General features: G+C 38.0%; 1 protein-coding gene across 4 annotated transcripts in view; it reads left to right on the forward strand.

Moving 5' to 3' along the window:
* FGF14 (fibroblast growth factor 14) overlaps positions 1-18,384 on the forward strand; it is a 247,702-nt gene that overhangs the window by 57,148 nt on the left and 172,170 nt on the right. The window contains exon 2 of one of the 4 annotated variants that reach the window (XM_075045902.1): positions 10,510-10,549. The exons of the other annotated variants lie outside the window; for them this stretch is intronic. The gene's annotated coding sequence lies outside the window, so the exon portion shown is untranslated. The remainder of the gene's footprint in view (positions 1-10,509; positions 10,550-18,384) is intronic. 4 annotated transcript variants of the gene reach the window in all.

Here is an 18,384-nt window from a genome sequence, read left to right on the forward strand (position 1 = left end):
TATGTATTTTTGAAGCTTCATTAAAGACCTTGTATTTTTGCTTTCTTTATAGTAATGAAGCAAGAAGTACTCTTTAAGCCTCAATCAAGTGGAAGAATTTTACAGATAGTAAAGTAATCCACTCTTGGGTTTTGTTTAGTTGGGATTTTGGGGGAGGGTGTGGGAGGGGTGCTTGAGAGGTGCTTTAAATGAAAATATAAGCAGGTATCACTTCCAGTCTTCATTTCAGTAGATTTTCTTAAAGAGAATATCTTGCTAAGATGAATTTAAGCCCAACAAGTGAGGGAGGGAGCAATTATGAAAGCTGAAGCTGTATGTACAGAAGAAAACATTTTGTGAATACTCCTTGGCATTGCTCTGTAAACCATGCTTAGCACAGTGAGAAACACGGCTAATACTCAAATTCCTCAAATACAGCAGGTTCTCCTGGTTGTTATTAAAAAATAAATCATTATCTGACAAGCGGCTGAAGTCCTACTAGCTTCAGAAATCCCATATAAGAGGCTTTATAAGGCTGAAGAAGTTGTATTCCCATGCTTCAAGAGACTTAACGTGTGGTGGTTTCACAGTGGGCTGAGTGAGTCCCATGTGGGGACACCGTGTCCGGAAAGTTTAGCGGTCTTGGACACACAGTCTCCTTGAAGTGTGGCAGCAGCATCCCTCTGTGTCAATAACAGCCGATGTCTTCTTGTCTCAATTCAGGAACAGCTGATTTGTCATTCTTCCTGCTGCCAGCTAAGAGGGACATTTTCTGTGGGAAGACCAAGATCTTATAGCTTTTTTCTTTTTTTTTCTTTACCTTTTTTTTCTTTTAAGTGAGCCCCTTTATCCTTAACAGTTATCAAAGAATTTCCTAACAATATGAGAAAGTGTCAATAAAATTTGCAAACCTTAATTTCATATAGAACTTAGTGAAAAATTACTAACTGGATAGGATTTGGAAGCTTTCTGTTTTCCAGAGCCAAAGATAGTAGTTTACAACAGATTAATTTAACTCTATTTTACACTGCATTATTAAAAGTGCTTAAATCAAGAGAATGTGCTGAAGCTGTGGCCTGTTGTGCAAGCTATTGATTAAGCTGAAATACTGGTTGGAAAAAAACTTAGTTAATTTATCATCTTAAATTTGCAGTTGAATACAGTAATTAAATACCTAAAATCTGGATACAATCTTTTTGAATAACTGTGTGGTCTGCTGCCTTTTGATTTTCTTAATAATTACGTGTTAACCGTGATGATACATGCTGAATATGCATCCATGTGATGATTTGTTATGTGAATCTACAGCAACCTATATCCTGGTATAACTCCTTGCATATGTGTAAGTACAGTAGAGGTTCTTTTGAATCAGCAGGGGGGGGCGGTGGTGAGATTTAGCGTGTAAGATGCTAGCTAAAATTCTCAGCTGTTCTGCAGTGATGATATTACTCTTCTACACTGAAGTGTTGAATGTGGTGTGTCTTCATATTACAAAAATAAGTTCCTGGTTCCTATGGATTTGTATGTAATTGGTTGACTACAATCAGATCACTCAAAGAAGAAAAGTGTTCATTTGTCTTTATTTGCACAGTATTTATCTTTTGTGGTTTTAATCACCTATAAGCCAGAAGACATTTGACTTCTGATTTTTTAGGTAAAATATTCCAGCTCATGTGGCTGAGATGTCGATGTTATTAAATTAGGCATTTTCCTTTTTGGGCGGTATAATTTTTTTTCCAGGTTACTTACATCTTTTGAGATGCAAATGGTAAGACAGAACAAGTGATCTTATTTTCCAAACCAGCTAAGACTCTCAGAGGTTTCTTTAAATTGAACTCCAACAACTCAAGTTTATCTTGGGAAGTGCTGAGAGTCCTTCAGGCTTTGCAGGGAGCTCTTCAGTTTGCCCAACCTGACTCCTTGAGCTAAGAAATTCGTATCTTCTTCCAGGCAGCGCCCAGTGCTGCTTCCCTTGACCTGCGTGGCAGCGTCTTTGTTCAGGGATTAATTTTCTTCTCTGGCGATTGCATAACGCTGCATTAAATCCGACTTCCAGTCCTTGCCGTGGTCAGAATATTCCAGAACGTTCTTGGGATGATGTCAGAAACCTCAATATTTGAGCAGAGTAATGGAATTTTCCCTGGCTGATTATCAGTCACATGCAGAACTTGGAAGGAGGCTGTCGATGGTGTGGCCCGGGACGTCCCTGGCTGGCAGCTATTAGAGAGGTCAGGAAGGGAGATGACTGTCATCCTTAAAAAATGTCTGTTCTCTGAGGAAACTCCACAAAGAGAATAGGAGGAGATGCCGCTGGCTTCAGAACCTCATGGCACGCAGTGACAGGTCCCATTCCCTGTACCGCTACGCATCCTCCGGCGGGCTGTTAGCATTCCCTGCTATCGAAACCGTGGTCCTACGTGGGATGTAAGACAGAAAGTACGGACATGGGTGTGCTGGACTCCGCTGTTCCCAGGGCTTTACAGATGTTGTCCGTTGCCTAACGATGGGGGCAGGTTTTGGGGGAGCAGCGTTACAGGGCAGGGAGGATCACGTGCGTCTTGGGGTTCATTTGCGGGCGTACGGGTAGCCTGCCGTTGGGCGGCAGGTTGATCGTGTGTATGATGACTATGTTGACTGATATGAAATCGAATTTTGTGGCGTTTCCCCTACTTGTCAAGAAATTTTGAGGCTCTTTGGGGTGGAAATCCATTCAAATTTTTTTTCTGTGAAAAAATTTGGTAGCGGGATGTGAAGCCAGATTAAATTATACTGTTTTGAAGGACAGCTGGTTAGGAAATTAAAATCTTCAGTCAGTCTAGGGTAATAAAGTATTTAACCCACATGACTCTGTAGTAGTACATATTAGGAACTATCATGTTTTATTCACTTGGTAAATATACTTTCTTTTTTAGTAGTTCTCAGTACATTTAAGTGAGCAGATTCTTGCTTCGTATCTTAATTTGATTTTGTCTTATGCTGTCCTTCCTTATTATTTCACAAAAGTTAAGAGGGTGTGTAGCAGGCTGTATCTTTTTTCCACTTAATATGTTTGCAGAGCTAGACATCGTGCTGGAAAATATATTTAAGGTCCAAATTAACTCCAGTACTATTAAGGCATTTTTCACTTGGTGTCAGTGGAAAAAGATTGGGCTTCCTAAACTAGATTTTTCTTTTTCTAAACCACCAGCAAGATACTCCAATCTTATCTAGCTATCAAAATAAGACATCAGCTTTTTTGAAGATGCTAAGTATGTCAGTTGCTAAACATTTTGGAAAATCTTTTTTAGGTACCTGAGTGGAAGCTGAGCAATTGGAAAAATCATCTACAAAGCATTTCTTAATGGCTCTTTCTGAGGCTAGCACGTAGAGGAGATAGCTCAGTATTCATTTATTCACTCACTGGAGAGGTATAGCAGGACCAAGTGAATGTGCGCAAATCTAATCTGTAATCACTAGTCTTATGTGGCAAGTTACAACAACTGACGAAGGGTGAGTCATGCTTACCGTAAAAAGAAATGGCTTTAAAAGGTACAGGAGACAGGTAGGTACTTCATTTTCCATGGAGCGTGCCGTTTATTTTTCTTTCCTTTTGAGCCCATTCTTGAGATTTTTCGGCAGAAGAACCAAGATGTTTAAAAAAATAAGTAGATTAGGAAATAAACATTTGTCATGCTGTACAGTGTGCTGGACCCATAATAATTGCTGATGCAAGTTAGGGACCACTCAACAGCTGTCTGATATGCAGGCTGGACAAAACACCAGCCCTGCGTTCAAGCTGTTACAGCCCAGAATAATGTGTTCTTATTGCTTTAGCACATAATATTCTTTAAAGAAAAAGTTAATAAGCAATGCACTGAGGGATTATAATCAACACTTACAACTGCTGTTAGTCAGCTTACCTCCTCTTCTAATGCTTGAGGGGGTACAAGTTTTAAAAACAGCCCAGTTGTTACATGTTAGAGTGAATTATCGTAGCATACAAAAAGACCTCAGTATTCAAATGCAGTTCTACAACCGTAGGCATTTAAATGCTGTGTCTGAACACGTAGATGTATTGTATAATTTTTATGGGTTCTAAAAACTATTTTAGGTTGTCAGAATGGTGTGCTGTTGAGACCTACAGAAACAGAGAGATTTCTAGAAAGATGTTGAAGTGTTATTTACTTACCTGCACTCTACTTACTGTGTGGATGTTTCTTTCATGTATTTCTTCTTTTTAAGGCTAATTATACTCTCTAAAAATCTATTTTCAGCTTTCCTTTTGCTGTCAGTCTCCCCCTGACACAGACACTCTCTCTCTCTTTCTCTTATTCTGTTGTCTCCAGTTCTTTTCCATCTCTCCATAATGTTCTCTTTCTCTCCTCCAAGAGTGCTTCCTCACTCTGTTCACGTGGGGGTTCAGCTTGTGTAGTTGGGAATCATACTTTCTCCTCCAGGTGAGGTATACTGTCATCACCCCTCTTGACTTTCATATAAAACCTACATGTACCACTTTATCTTCTCATCACATATTCCTGCTCTTCTCTTTTATAAAAGCCTTTGCATCTGTTTTCTAGAGGATTTTCTCTTCTGTCTTTTGTGATGGCCATTGTATGCTATTCACTGAAGTTTGGGGTTTTTTTAGTATTATTGTATCAGATTCACACTTAGATTGCTGCTTTACATTAGAAAGTGTATCATTCATTGTGTATTCTCAAACAAAAAAAGTATCTTTATATGGCCAGAAACTCGAAACCCTACAAATAAGTGTCTTTATCTCGAGGCAGAATTAAAGCAGCAAGTAGTCTTTCCAAAGAAATGATGGACAAACAGCCACAACTGAATAGCTTTGCACAGAGATTGTAGAGTTAGACCTGTTCCTTATACTGCACTAGTACCACACAGGCCCAGTTATAGTCCAGAAACCCCCTGTGTGCTGTCGAAACTGAGAGCAAAGTTGATTTACGTGCTCTAACTTTCAGACAACTGAGGAATGACATCCTTCCTTGCAGAAGCATCTCTCTTAAATTTGCCAGTACAGCAACTATAACAGAGATCAGTTGTAATATGATGTTATTCTAGTATTTCTTGGATAAGCTTGGTAGAGTAATATAAATAACTTTTTCCCCTGAGTGTCTAGTGTTCCTTGCGGTCCCCGTAATCATATCACATCAGACCTGCACTTAACTACGGTGTTTATATCCTAGGGAATTCATGCTGTCTTCTTCCCCTCCCCAAGGCACCTTGAACATAATTCTCTTCATGTGCAAGTGGCTTAAAATAATAAACATGGTACTGTCAAAGTGTAATTGTTTATGAAGCAAACTTGGGATAGCAAAAGGTGCTGATTTATAAATAAAATAAACTCATTTAATTAAGTGACTGCATTTTTACAGCTGGTATTTGCTTGATGCATTGCCTATCTACAGTACAGTGAGTGATTAACTGTTGTGACTAGAGAATAATTATTAATTATATTGCAATTTGTGAGCTGTTATGTGCATATCTAATAACTTTGGTTGTGCTATGAGGGCTGTTGGGCCAGAGGAGGTTAGTTACCTTTCTAAACAATTATGAAGTGTCTACGGTGCACTGTATACTCCAGTATGTGCATTTATAGTGAGCTATCTAGTACATAAACCTAATTGACCCAGACAATAAATCCCTGGTCTAGAATCCTTTCACCATTATTTTCACTATGACGATAACAGCTAAAACTAAAAAGACTCTAGAGAAACAAAATTGTGTGGTCTCATGAAGGTTGTTTGCACGCCCCTCTGAAATGTGTGAAAAATCTCCAGTCTCCTTCATTTAATAAATGTTACCATTATTGTAGATTTGTACTTTTTCACTTTTCTGAGCAGTATCGGTACAGGAGTAAAAGCCTGAAAACTGAACGCCATACTCTCATCGAGTAGGTAGTTTATTCCTTTCTTCTGTCTTTGCTTTCTTCCACCGATTGCAATACTGCTCTCTATGTTCATCTTTCAGAGATAGCTGAGCCTCCCCCAAAGAAATGTTCTGTCCTATTTTTCAGATTTCAGCTTAATTTTATTTTCTTATGTCCCTTCTTCTCTTAGCCCACAAAATAACTTTCCATACAACAAGCAATATAGCTCCACCAACTTGAAAGGAGGAAACAGAAAGAAAATTTAATACTGGAAGGTGTAAACAATCCAGTTGCATGCTACCTTAGCTCACTGGCTCTATTAACACTTGTGCTTCTGAGCCCAAGGCTTTTGCTTCCAAAGGACAATGGGGTCTTCAGGCATGAAGTATATCTCTTTTTGTACATGCCTTAAAGATAGCTGAGGGGAAAAAAAAAAATCATATTCAAACTTTTATCAATGTTATTGGCCCATGTGTCACAGGTTGCCTCTGTCTCTTGGAGAACTGGGAAAATTACATCGTAGTAGCTCTGAGCACTGCACGTTGTCATAGAAATATCCAATATCACTGACATCCTGGCAGAGCACGGTCGGTTACTGGTAGCTGTCTCATTTCCTCAGTCTACTTCTCAGTGCCCCAGGGTTCATTGGTTGTGGGTTTTTTTTATGTTATTTTTTTCTCTCTCTCTTTTTTTTTTTTTTTTAATCTTTTCCACTCCTTTGCCAACAGACTTTCAAGGAAACCAGGAGTTCCAGTATTTGAATGGTTTTTTTCAGGTGTGTGTCTTCTGCTTGAGCTCATGCTAAAATGCAGGCTGCAGATACAGCTGGGCATAGTCTCTTTTTTGAATTTTGGGAGAAATTTCCATTTCTGCTTTTTTCTTGTTAAATCATTAAATGATCCCTCAGTAGCCTTTTTTAAAGTTCTTGTATGTTCCTTGGCTTTATTTCTTTTTATTCCCCCTCCCCACAAGTATTCCTGCAGCTGATGTGTTCTTTACAATAACTCAAGCTGTCCTTCACCTCCACTGCCCAATGGGTGGTCTTTTTGTAACTGTTCTTACTATTTAGTCATTCTCTTTTTTAACAGTCATTCACTCCGTACTCTTTATTCTGTGTACATTCACCACTTGCTAAACAGAGCGTGTACCAGCTAGAAAAGACTGTCCCTTTTGCAGAAATAGCATATTTTCTTTTTGTTTCTGCGCTGCCTGCTTCTGATCCAGCATTATGGCTGTCTTCTACTCAGACCTGTGGTACCTGTTGCTCAAATAATGACATTTATATGGATACAAAACTTTACCAAAAAACAATTGTTTTGCAGATCAGTAGGAGAACTCCCACATGGGATAGTTTTATTCTGAGGAAAAAAAAAGAAAAAAAATATTTCTAGCAATTTTGAGATGAATTTGCAAGAACCTGTAGGATATAATATTTACCACCAAAAAAATGGCCAATTCAGTTTTTGATTGAGTAGGGAGTTTCAACAGGTATTTCCAAAGTTACATCTTTTGTATAAGGAAACCACCACTCCGCATAAAGCTTCTGCAACTTCAGTAGAGCTGGTTGGGATCAAACATTTTTTTCTGTAGGAAAAAGAATGATAAAAATATCTGTATTTCATTTCAGTAAAAGTATGTTTAACTAAAATCAGCACTTTGGTGATTTTGCCAAAGAACAAATTTTGCGCTGTAGGAATTGCTTATATAATTTTTTGGCAAACTTTTCATTCTAAAGGATCTTGCAGGCACCAGAAGTGAACGACGTCTCTCACTGGGCTCTCTGTGGGTTTCATGGCCATTAACGTGTTTTTGGCAAGAAAATCATATGTATTATTTGGAACGAAGATGACTGACTGCAGAGTTTATGGGCCTAAGAGCATTACGCTTGTGTTAACCAGCACTGCGCAGTGAGATTTGGGGCTCCTTGGGTATTTTGTTCTATGTACGCTGTGCAGGCTTTACTCCGATGAATCCGGGCAGGCACCGTGCATCTGACAGCAAACCGCATTTAACGATGATGTAATCCGACTGCTAGGGCTATTAGGATAGTCCAGCTGAATAAAAAGTGTATGAAGGCAGGGAGTTTGAACTTGTATGGGAAATCCAAGCCTGCTATCCTCTGTCTTCGGTGCCTGATGTGCGTAAGCAAGACTTGACTGGAGCTCAAGGTGGTTGTAGGGTCAAAACAGCGTGCACAGCTAAAAAGCCAGAAATGCAGCCCTGTGCTGCAGATGCTGGTTATGCTTCATGTTGGAATTTCTACCTGAGAGCCTTTCTTCTCTGGAAAACATTTCTGCAGGTACAACAGCAGACGTGTTACGGCCTCTGGATCTGTAGCAAGATGCTGACTTTGAGCCTGCTTGAAGGCTCTTGTTCAGTAACCCAGCCATGAACGGCGTATTTGGGAAGCCAGAGGTTACTGGGTATCGGGGTAGCTGTACCACTTGCCTGTGTGCAGGAGCTACGGGATCCAGTTTGCCTTGTCCAACCTAACCCAGTGGGTCATCTGGCGGTGCTGCGTTCTCCTCTTCTCTTGTGACCTGTGGCTTTTCAGTTTTCTTGGCTGTCATCAGCAAATATCTTCTCTTTGCTACCTGAAAACAGAAGTTTATAGAGTATTTTGTAGCTACAAGAAGGCAAATAGGTAATTTATTTTGCTTTCCATCTATTTTAATTGCTCTGTTCCCTGGGACTGACAGAACATTTCTATTTTCTCCCAGTTTCTCTGACTATATTTTTTTTAGATATTGGGTTATTTGATATTCAACCAACTTCAAAGTTTACTTCTGTTGGGTTTACTCTTGGGGAAAAAAATAGCCTATAGAAGATGAATATTTATTTTAATTCTTTTCTTGGATTTTGCTTCTTCCATTGTACTGCTGTTCCCTCTTGCTCCTGTGACTCAATTATATTGTTCTAAAGGAGAGTTGAAAAGGAGTTGAAAAATTTTAACCTTCATATGTTCAAACCTTTGCATCTGGTATAGATAAAATTTTTATAAAGATCTTTTTTATATTAAAAAAAAAATCACTCTCTAAAGGTTGCAAGCTTCCCAAGACTGTAATAATTATTCCAAAATGTACAGCTTAATGGAATTCCAATTCCTATAGTTTAGTGAATGAACTGTAGCTCCTGTGTGAATTGATATAGAGGAGTGATTTATGTTTTTCTCAAGAACAGCTCTTTTATAATCCAGAACTAACAGTTACAAGAAACATGTGTTTAAGGTGTCAGGAAACTGCATTTCTAAAGCTTGTCCTGTTGTAACATTTGACCAGATAATGCATGAGTATCTAACTCCCTCTCTCCTCCCCTTTTGGCTTAGTTGCCTACTTATACTTCGAGATTTAAATGTGTGTAGAAACAGTGACATAACCTCCTGCAGCAAGGTATGTATTTCAACGGATATTCTTTCAATCTTCTTGAACTTACCTACAACCAGCTTTGACCCACCTACCTCGCTCTGTTTAGTAGTAATTCCATCATATTTGTCTTATAACTATAACATCAGTTTCTCTTTATATTTTTAAGCATTGAAGCTGGTTTACATCTGTTGAGCTCTCTTATTTTAGGATATTGTTAGGATATTCAGGATATTTGTTATCAAGTGATCTCTGAAGTTATTGTTTGTTAATTCCTCTTTCCAGTAAGATCATCAAAAAACACTTCTTAGTGCTCAAGAAGTTTCTGTAGCTGGTGCATCCAAGATACAAGTTGCCAGACAATACGGAAAGGGTAGTCTGTATTTCAAAATATGGATATTCCAAAATTCTCGGTGTGAGTCTCTTTGAGCCCTCTCATTTGCTTCTACACAAACACCCGTTGGAGTCAGACTTCATTATTTTTCTGAACCGACTACTTCCAGATGAATTTGTTTGTGTAGTGTGTGGTTTTTTTCCTTCAGTTTTCAGCATTATATATGAATTGCTATACTTCTTGGTTTTCTTAAGAGCCATCAGATGTACTTGCATCTTCCCTGACCCAGACCACACTCACATGAAGAAGAGGTCTGTTTTGTTCTATGAGAAAGGAAGGGTTTAGTAATACTTGAAATAAGCATTTCTTAGTGCTGTGAAGATACTCCACTGGGTACAAAAAAACCTTAGATGTCTCCTGCTCATGAGGAGTGTATTGAAAGCATTTTAATCTTCTAGACCAAAGGACCGAGGCAGCAACATCTGCTACATACAAAGCTGAGATTTGATCCTTGATACAGTTCTTGCCACTATTGTTATCAACGAGACTTATTGCTTAATCTGGATGATTTTGATTGAAGAGTTCCTCAGGCTGGCAATTAAGAGGAGCCTGTGTCCCGATTTCATTTCTTACCACTTCTGTTTGTTGTATGGAATCTTGTTTCGTAGGATGGGAGGAGACAGGACATACAAAAATGTAAAATTACGTACTAGTAATTGTGTTTGTCATAGTCTTGTTTTCTCCCATCCTACCTTCCTGTCTCTTTCCCTTTTTCCATTATACTGACTTTCTCCATCATAGTATATTTCCTAATTCTACAAAATTTATTCCTATTTTTTTAATGACTACAAGGGGGAGAAAGGGTGGAAGTTTACTGTATGTAATACCCCTGTGATTGACAGTCTTTTTGCCTCCTGCTTCCTAGTAGGTAGATAACGCTTGCTGTATGGGATCTTGTTTTGTAGGGTGGAAGAAGAGGGAGGACTACAACAAACACAAATAGTGGTATGTAATTTTCCCTTTCTCCTTTGTCTCTCCCTGCTTACCAGTCTTAACACAGAATGTGCTCATTCATATGATGATGCCTTGTACTGCTATTTGCTGCTTTTTGTAAAAACACGCCTTCCAAATTTTTGTTAGTTAATTGGCTGAGGCATTTCAAGAAAAAATACAAATTAAATACTACGTATGACACATAGGTAGTGGTCGGATTGTGCTCACTCTTGGCCACAATGTGACTGAACTTAAACTGAGCAGGTTGCAACATCTAAAGTCCTCTAGTCGTCCAGTATCTTTTAAAATATTGAACAGGCTACTGTATGTGGGATTTTGGAGGAAACAGCTGTGATGGGGAAAGGGTAATCATCCTTCTATTTAAAATAAAATTGACTACATGCATAGAGTGTGCTATCTTTTTGAAAAGCTAATACTGTAGAGCTGATAGACAACAGCCTGATTTTCTGGGTCAAGTTTCATCAAAATATTGTAAACTTAAATTCTAGTTGCAGAATCTTAATTAGTTTGAATGGCACAGCGAGATGGTACCCAGCTGTGCGTAACACAGATTGTCGGGAGGTTAGAGGGATTTTTCTCATAAAATGGAGGGGAAGATTGCTGTTAGACAGCGAAGTTGTATTATTGCTAAGGGTAGGACAGCACTTCAAAAAGTACCGTGTTGGGTAGTGTTTGAACATTTCACTTAAAAGCACAGAAGTTACTCAAAAAATGTTGTCATTTTGTTTGGGGTTTGGGGTTTTTTTCTGTCATAAGGCTCACACTTCTGCCCACTTGTTAAAATGGTACAAATTGGCAGTGTTTATCAGGCAGATATATCACATCTGATCATACCAGATCATTATAGCTGCAGCAGAAAGATTATGGAAAAAAAGCTTTATTGAATTCAGTTATCAAGAGGAATGGAGAAAAGCAAATGATGTGTCAAAAACTTGTTTCAAGAAAGGTACTATCTTCATTAGACCAATTTTTCTTAGTGTTGTTCTGGGTTGTTGGTTCACTATTGACTGAGAAGGAACATGTCTGCCCAGTGAATCATTCCTAGTTTCTATGACACCCCTAAGATCTGCATAGTACAGCTACAGCAAAAAACGAGTCATATTTTCAAGTTCTGAATAGCTGTGATAATTACGAAACAAAAGCTGCATTTGTATTTGCCATGATGAACAGAAAGCTTTTCCATTTCAGTTGAAAACAGGAACAAAATCCAGTAAATCCTCAACAGAGTCGTGAATCTGCACTTCTCTTGGTAGGAACATGTTAGGGATCAGATCCTGTACGTTAGCTGATCTGCACAGATTGTGTGTCAAGAAAGTGAATGGAAAAGGTAGAATAAACTTTTATCTGTTTGATACTCAATAAAATAGAATCTCTTTTTTTTTTTTCCCCTGTGAATAGAAGAACTGGTTATAATGGATTACTTTAATCCTCAGCATGCTGTTGTTTGTGGACTGACACGATGCCTATGGTCAGGATAATTCTTTTCTTTCTACTGTGAAACTAGAAACAAAGGCGTTTGGGATGATCTGTCTGTGCTTGGTCCATTTAAAAGGAAGTTCAGCCTTTCAGTGGAGAAATTCTTCCCAGACTAGGGTAAAACCTAAATTCACATTGTCAACATGGAGCAAAACTACTCCATCATGCTGGAAAATGAATCCCCAAAGCATATTTTATTTAAATAATAACTGCGTGTTGTGGAAAAGTATGAAGTAAGATGATAGAGAACTAATTAAGATGTAGAGGTTTTGTACTGTTGGCATTTGGGAAAAAAGTTAATTGCTTTTATTCTGAGGTTCATAACATTACCATTAATTTCCATGATAACTTTGTTGCGTAGACATGACACATTGAATAGAGCTGTCTGTTTGACAGAAAGTGCACGGGCTAAGATATCAAGAAAAATGGCACTTTAAAAGTTTCAAAAGGATGTATAATTACTGTGGATTAAGTTTTACTTGAACTGGGTGTGGAGGGGGTTGCTTTTCTTTTTTTCTTTCTTTTTTTTTTTTTTTTTTTAATGGGATCGTGATTTGTCTGCCTAACCTTCACAAAACCTGTGGATATGATAGCTGCCTTCTCCCCATGCACCATGTTGTCCACTTTAATTTCAAGAGTTGTTCTTGGCCCGTAGTGGAGTGGCCACTACCTCCGGATTATACTGGTACATATTATCTTTATCTCAGTACTGTGGATGAAATTTTAATGGGAATGGGTGTGGAACAGTGACTCTTTTAGCAGTCGGAGTGGAGACGTAACAGTGGAACCTGGGGACTCCTGAAGAGTCCTAGATACCTCTGTGGCACCGAGAAATCCTGCTTAGCAGCAAAGATCCCAGTGTCTCTTTTGGCTGAACTGTGAATGTAAAATCTATGTTGCAGCACGTCAGTCTTGTATTTGCTGTGTTCCCTGCAAACAAAGTTTGCAACAACCCTCCTAATGTGATGAAGTAGATACGGCAATTTGCTAAGAATACAACAAACCTTTGTAATCAAAGCTTTCCTATGGACATAAGTAGATGCTTAGTAGCAGGTGTGTGGGTGTATTTTCTGCCATTTGCTAGATTTTTGTAATTTTTCTGTTATAAATAATGAAAAGCAACACTTAAGAATACTGAAGGGTAGATTTTGAGAATGTATACTTAAAGTATGAAGTTTCATGTATTTTACAAAATAACATTCTGGTTCTTCAGTCATACTGAATTTTTACAATCTAAATTAGAAAGATGGCATGGCTTGAATTGCTTCAGTACCTGAAAACTGCTGTTCAGGTGTAACAAATCAGATTAATAGTAGTTCTATGTTCATGCCTGTTTATTTTGCAGCTGGGCTATACTTTTGGCTCGCTTTTCTTTGACCCATAGCTTACAATTTTCTTGTTTTATGCTAAAGATGTTAAGTTTATTTTACCATGAATAGAATGATTTTTGCCTTTAAAATAATTTCTGGTGTCCTCTGGTTGTGATCTTTCAGGCTGTAATTATTATAACAAGTTTATAAATATGCTCATCCATTCTTTCTGCCTGTTTTGAGCTATTTCTAATTCTCATTAGCAGTAGTAAGAGAGGAGGTTTCTCTTGTTAAACACTGAGATGGGATTCTGGAGGTGCCGTGAAGAGAAAATCGTTAGTCATGGACTTGATGTCCAAACAAAATAGACGTCAGCCAAAGAGAAGCAGCAACCTTCTTATGCATCTACGTCCCAGAGAAGGAGAATTACCAAACTGTTACCGTTCTTGAGGCTGAGGTGAGGCAAACCTGTAGTGCATAAGCAATGAAACTCAAATCATTCTATGATTCTTTCAATCTATTAAATGAATTCCAGTCTAATGCTGCTCAAAAAACCAAATTTGTAGCTCTGAGAGTTCTGCTCTTTTTGTTCATGTGGCTTTTTGATAATTTCTTCTGCATTGTAAATATGTGTATTAAATTTTCTCTATAAAGGAGACGTTTAGATAAGAAACACTTCTCTTTCCAACAGATGACCTGTTTCCAAGTGAAAAGAACTATGTGCTTTCTAACAGTTTATAACACAAAAAAAGGGATTAATGATCCCAACAGAAGTTTGATTTCTTTACCTTATAAAGAAGAAAACAGAAACATTGGGCTTTATCTTCTTGCTTAAGGAACTCCATGCTATCATTGTATTTTCTGGTCAGGAAATTGGTGAAGGTCTTCCTCAGAGACTATCTAACCTTCCCAAAGTTGTCTTACACATGCTAACCTCCTTTAAAAAAATAAAACTAGACATTTAATAGAGAATTTTCTCCTCAGTCCTTTCATAAAGGAATTTATCTCATATTTAATACATTTGTAGCATATTTCTTCAATAAGCATAAAAAAAAAAAAGTCCATTGTGAAGCTTGCACTAATATTAAAAAAAACCCCAGATTTTGTAAAATTGCTGTTCGGGAGGCGTATTGAGACCCCAAGCTCAAGAGGTGTTGACGTGTAGTCATTTCTCTAAGGTAACTTAAGGAGTTCTCACTGAGAAATAAGACATATTTCATATTGTGCAGAATAAGACTCCTTATTTTTGGTGGTTTTTTTCAGATTCTTTCTCAAATGTTCATGTTAAATATGCTGTTTAAAACATACCTGTTCTACAAAGCATTCAAACCCTGCAGAATCATCCTAGAAAATGAAAGTCCTTGCAGTCTCTCAACTCTTCCGTTGTGACCGTCAATGCATTTCTTCCATCAACACGTTTCTTGTCAAGAATGCCACTCTCTCTGTTGTTTCCAAATGCCAGCCTGAGCTGCTACTGTCAATTCCTTTTCTTTCTGAAAACATTTACTTTCAGGGAAGGAAAAAAAAAAAAAAAATCACTCTGAGGTGGAGATTTGTCTGTATATGAACACACGTAGAAAGCAAATTTTTGCATGTAATGGAGCCTGTCTTATATGTTCACTGCACAGAGCAGAACAGCACTCTCTGGTCTTAGGCTCTGGGCCCATGAAAGGAGAAATCAACAGCAGCATGGCCTTGCATAAGTGATCAGGAAAATGTGGTCCCGTGTTTATGTCTGGACTACACTCTTCATGTACACCAAAAACATAAATAAATATGTATCAAATGTATCCTAAGCTCTACCATCAGTTTGGTGGTTACCTGTATTCCCTCCAAAACCAGCAGGATTATTTGGCTGGTTTTATGCAGTTTTGAAGAAAATGTCTAATACATAAATAATTTATCAATCAACTGACTTTTAATAAGCAGATATGCAAAATAGAGCCATGGCCAGGGGAATTTAATGTAATTAAATGTTCAATAGCACTTATGTTATTTCTAACTGAAAAATAATGCTTATTTTATACTTGTGATGCAATTATACTGTTTTCTGCTTTAGAGCAGAATTCCAAAGAGTTACTCAAATGTCAAAATGTAGACAGGAGGGAGGCCCATGATCGCAAGGACTCTTGCTTCTATGTCTGTCCAACCTGGCTCATTATCAGTACATATTTGGTATTTTGCTGTTCTTCTGAGTTCTTGCCTTATTTATTTGACCTAATAACTGTGATTACATTATTTTCATTTGACCCACTGAGTATGGAATGTTAAACATGTTGATTAAGTGCATTAGAGTCAAATGATTTACCATGGAAACCAAAGGTTTCCCAGTCTTCATGCGATATTCTTGGAACCTGTCTTATTAATAATGGAGTTCGTTTTGCCATCTGCTTAATACCACTGATTTTCTGTGAAGCAAAGGAGGCGAGATGGAGTCTGTGGCTTTGAAAACATCACTCCTTGAAAAAGTTTGAAAAATAAACCTTCTCCATCAAAGGCAAGAGGGCAACTGATTAGCTTTGTAACTCAATCATTTTTTACACTGCTGCTTATCCCCTTCATTAAGATACCAAAATCACGTAACTGAACTTACAGAGGTTCTGACTGGGACTCTGCAAGTCAATAGGAGCTGGGGCAGCCAGCCCTCTAAAAATAAATGGCCTGATTTTTATACTTTGGAGGAATTTTCACTCAAGCAAGAAAATTGTCACTGCCAGATGGTGATGGAAGCATTACTACAGCAAGGGGACGTTAACAAAGATGCACTCAGCAAGGCAAATTGTTACCATAGTTACAGGATGCTAAGCATTTTTGAATAAATAAATAAACAAATAAAATTAGACTGTATTATTTAGATAGCTCAATGGCAAAAAAAAAATTTGGATGATTTTTCCATTTTGAAATGGATTTTTCTTCTGCATTCTGCTTAAAACTTTGTTACAACACTCTCTTGCTGACTAGGTGCATTCCTTTCTACCTAAATACCCTTACCAGCTGTATTTATTTTTATTCTAGAACAAATCCTGGTACTTAGTCCCTTCCCTTTCTCCACTCTTCCAGCATATCCGCCCAACGGAACAGAGCATAACGGTCCATAGGATTTGTAAACACCTTTTAGGTTTTGACAGCAGAATGTGACAAACAGCAAAATTAATGTTGGTGGTGTTATGGCTCCTGAGCGTCCTTAGCCAGTGGCTGACCTCCCGCTGTGTTAGTTACTACACAGAGGGAGTTTTTGGAAATGTGGCTACATGAAAGGGTCGCAAATTCGGTATAAGTCACCATAAAGTGGCCCACATGAAGCCTTAGAGGAGGGAGGAGTTTGTGGTACATAGAAATGTTAAAGCAAGCGTCCTTTAGTAAAGGCAGCGGTAGTAATGTGTTTGTTAGCCATATGGCCAAAGACGAGACCTTTACTGGCGGAGGGGTGTGCTGTGGAGGTTGGGTTTTTTGTTAACGTCTTGTAAAAGTTGTTTGAGCCGGACTGAAATTTGCAGAACGTTTACAAAGCAACATATTTGCATGGAGCAGGGAAAGGGAGGGAGAAGAGGAGCCAGGGGAGAATGCTTCTCTTCTTTTGCTAGAAGTAATCATCAGATACCACTTATTTAAACAAAAATTACCACCTACTAAATCAACACAGAAAAGGTTAAGGCCAATCTGGCAGGAGTTTAAAGGTGAGAAATTTCTCGGTTTTACAAATGAGAGAAAGTGGAGCTTCTCGTGGCTCAGCAGAGCCATTTTTCTGTGTATTACAACACGTAGTGGCTTGACAAAGGCCTGAAAATGTAGAGATTTGGCACGGGGTGGTTCTTGAACTAGTTTGATAATTTGTTGGTTTATGTAGGAACTGTGGCAGTTCTGTTGCTGTTGGGACCAAATCATTTTCTCTTTAAAGTGTTCGCCACCAACCTGAACATATGGAATATTGGTGTTGCTCCCATAGCTGGGCTCTCCTTCCTGCAGCATCACACTGTGTGTTGTATTGGCACCATCTGTCACTATTTTAAATATTTAGATTAATGGTCTAACACTAATCCAACATCTCAAACTATTACATCTGTAGAAAGGGAGACAAAGAAACTGATTTCCTCCAGGAAAAGTTGCTCTAATTTGATTTTTCACTTAAAATATTTGGTAGATCAGGACCAAATACACTAATGCAGTTCAAGCAAGAAGAGTATTCAGATGTGAATAATCCATGAATATACATAACAAATCATACTTAATTACATTTTGATGTCTGGATAGAAGCCAGTAAGTTTTGTCAAGTCTCATAGGGACACTGCACAGGCTATTTATGCATCATTTCATAAATTGTTTTACCACCATGCTTCATTCTGTTCTTCAGGCATATTTTAAAGCTGACATCACTTGTTAAGACCAGCATCATATTAAAGAGGAAACAAAAATTTCAGTATAAAAGCACCAAAGGATATTCCAGTGAAACTTTTTCACTCAGTCCATCTGAAAATTCTTCACATCTTCTTGGATGTATCTTTTCCTTTTTCTTTCACTGTAATAAATTTCATCCATTAAGAGCCTGTCCATATTTAATTTAATTTAATTTGTTATATTAGGTAGTCTTAGAAGCAACCTCTAGCCTTCTTGATAGAATTGTATGCATCAAGTTTACTAATAATTTTGCATCTGTGGAATATCAGCATTGTACCTTGAGAGAATGTGGTATCTGACTTTTACAATTGTATTAGCATTTAATAATCCTAACGCATAGTTGTCCTGAAGGAATGATACGTCGTCTGTCTGCAGTGTGCACCCACATACACACCTTTTAAAATGTGTAATACAGTTGCTTAATGATAAAGAGACCTATTCTAGCTTTTTTTACTTACTCCTCTCACTATTTGGGATGCAGCCTTCAAAAATTTGACATTTAATTGCTTTGTTACTTAACTCTTCTATTTGTCTTCTTTACAATAGCAGATACCTCATTTTCTGTGGTTCCATAAATAGACAAAGTTAAAGATTTCAGTTACATTTCCAGCTAGGGTAAGAGCAAAATCCAGCGCAACCAAGGAG

Source organism: Buteo buteo, chromosome 14 (genome assembly GCF_964188355.1).
Source record: "Buteo buteo chromosome 14, bButBut1.hap1.1, whole genome shotgun sequence".
In the NCBI taxonomy this organism is placed as follows: domain Eukaryota; kingdom Metazoa; phylum Chordata; class Aves; order Accipitriformes; family Accipitridae; genus Buteo; species Buteo buteo.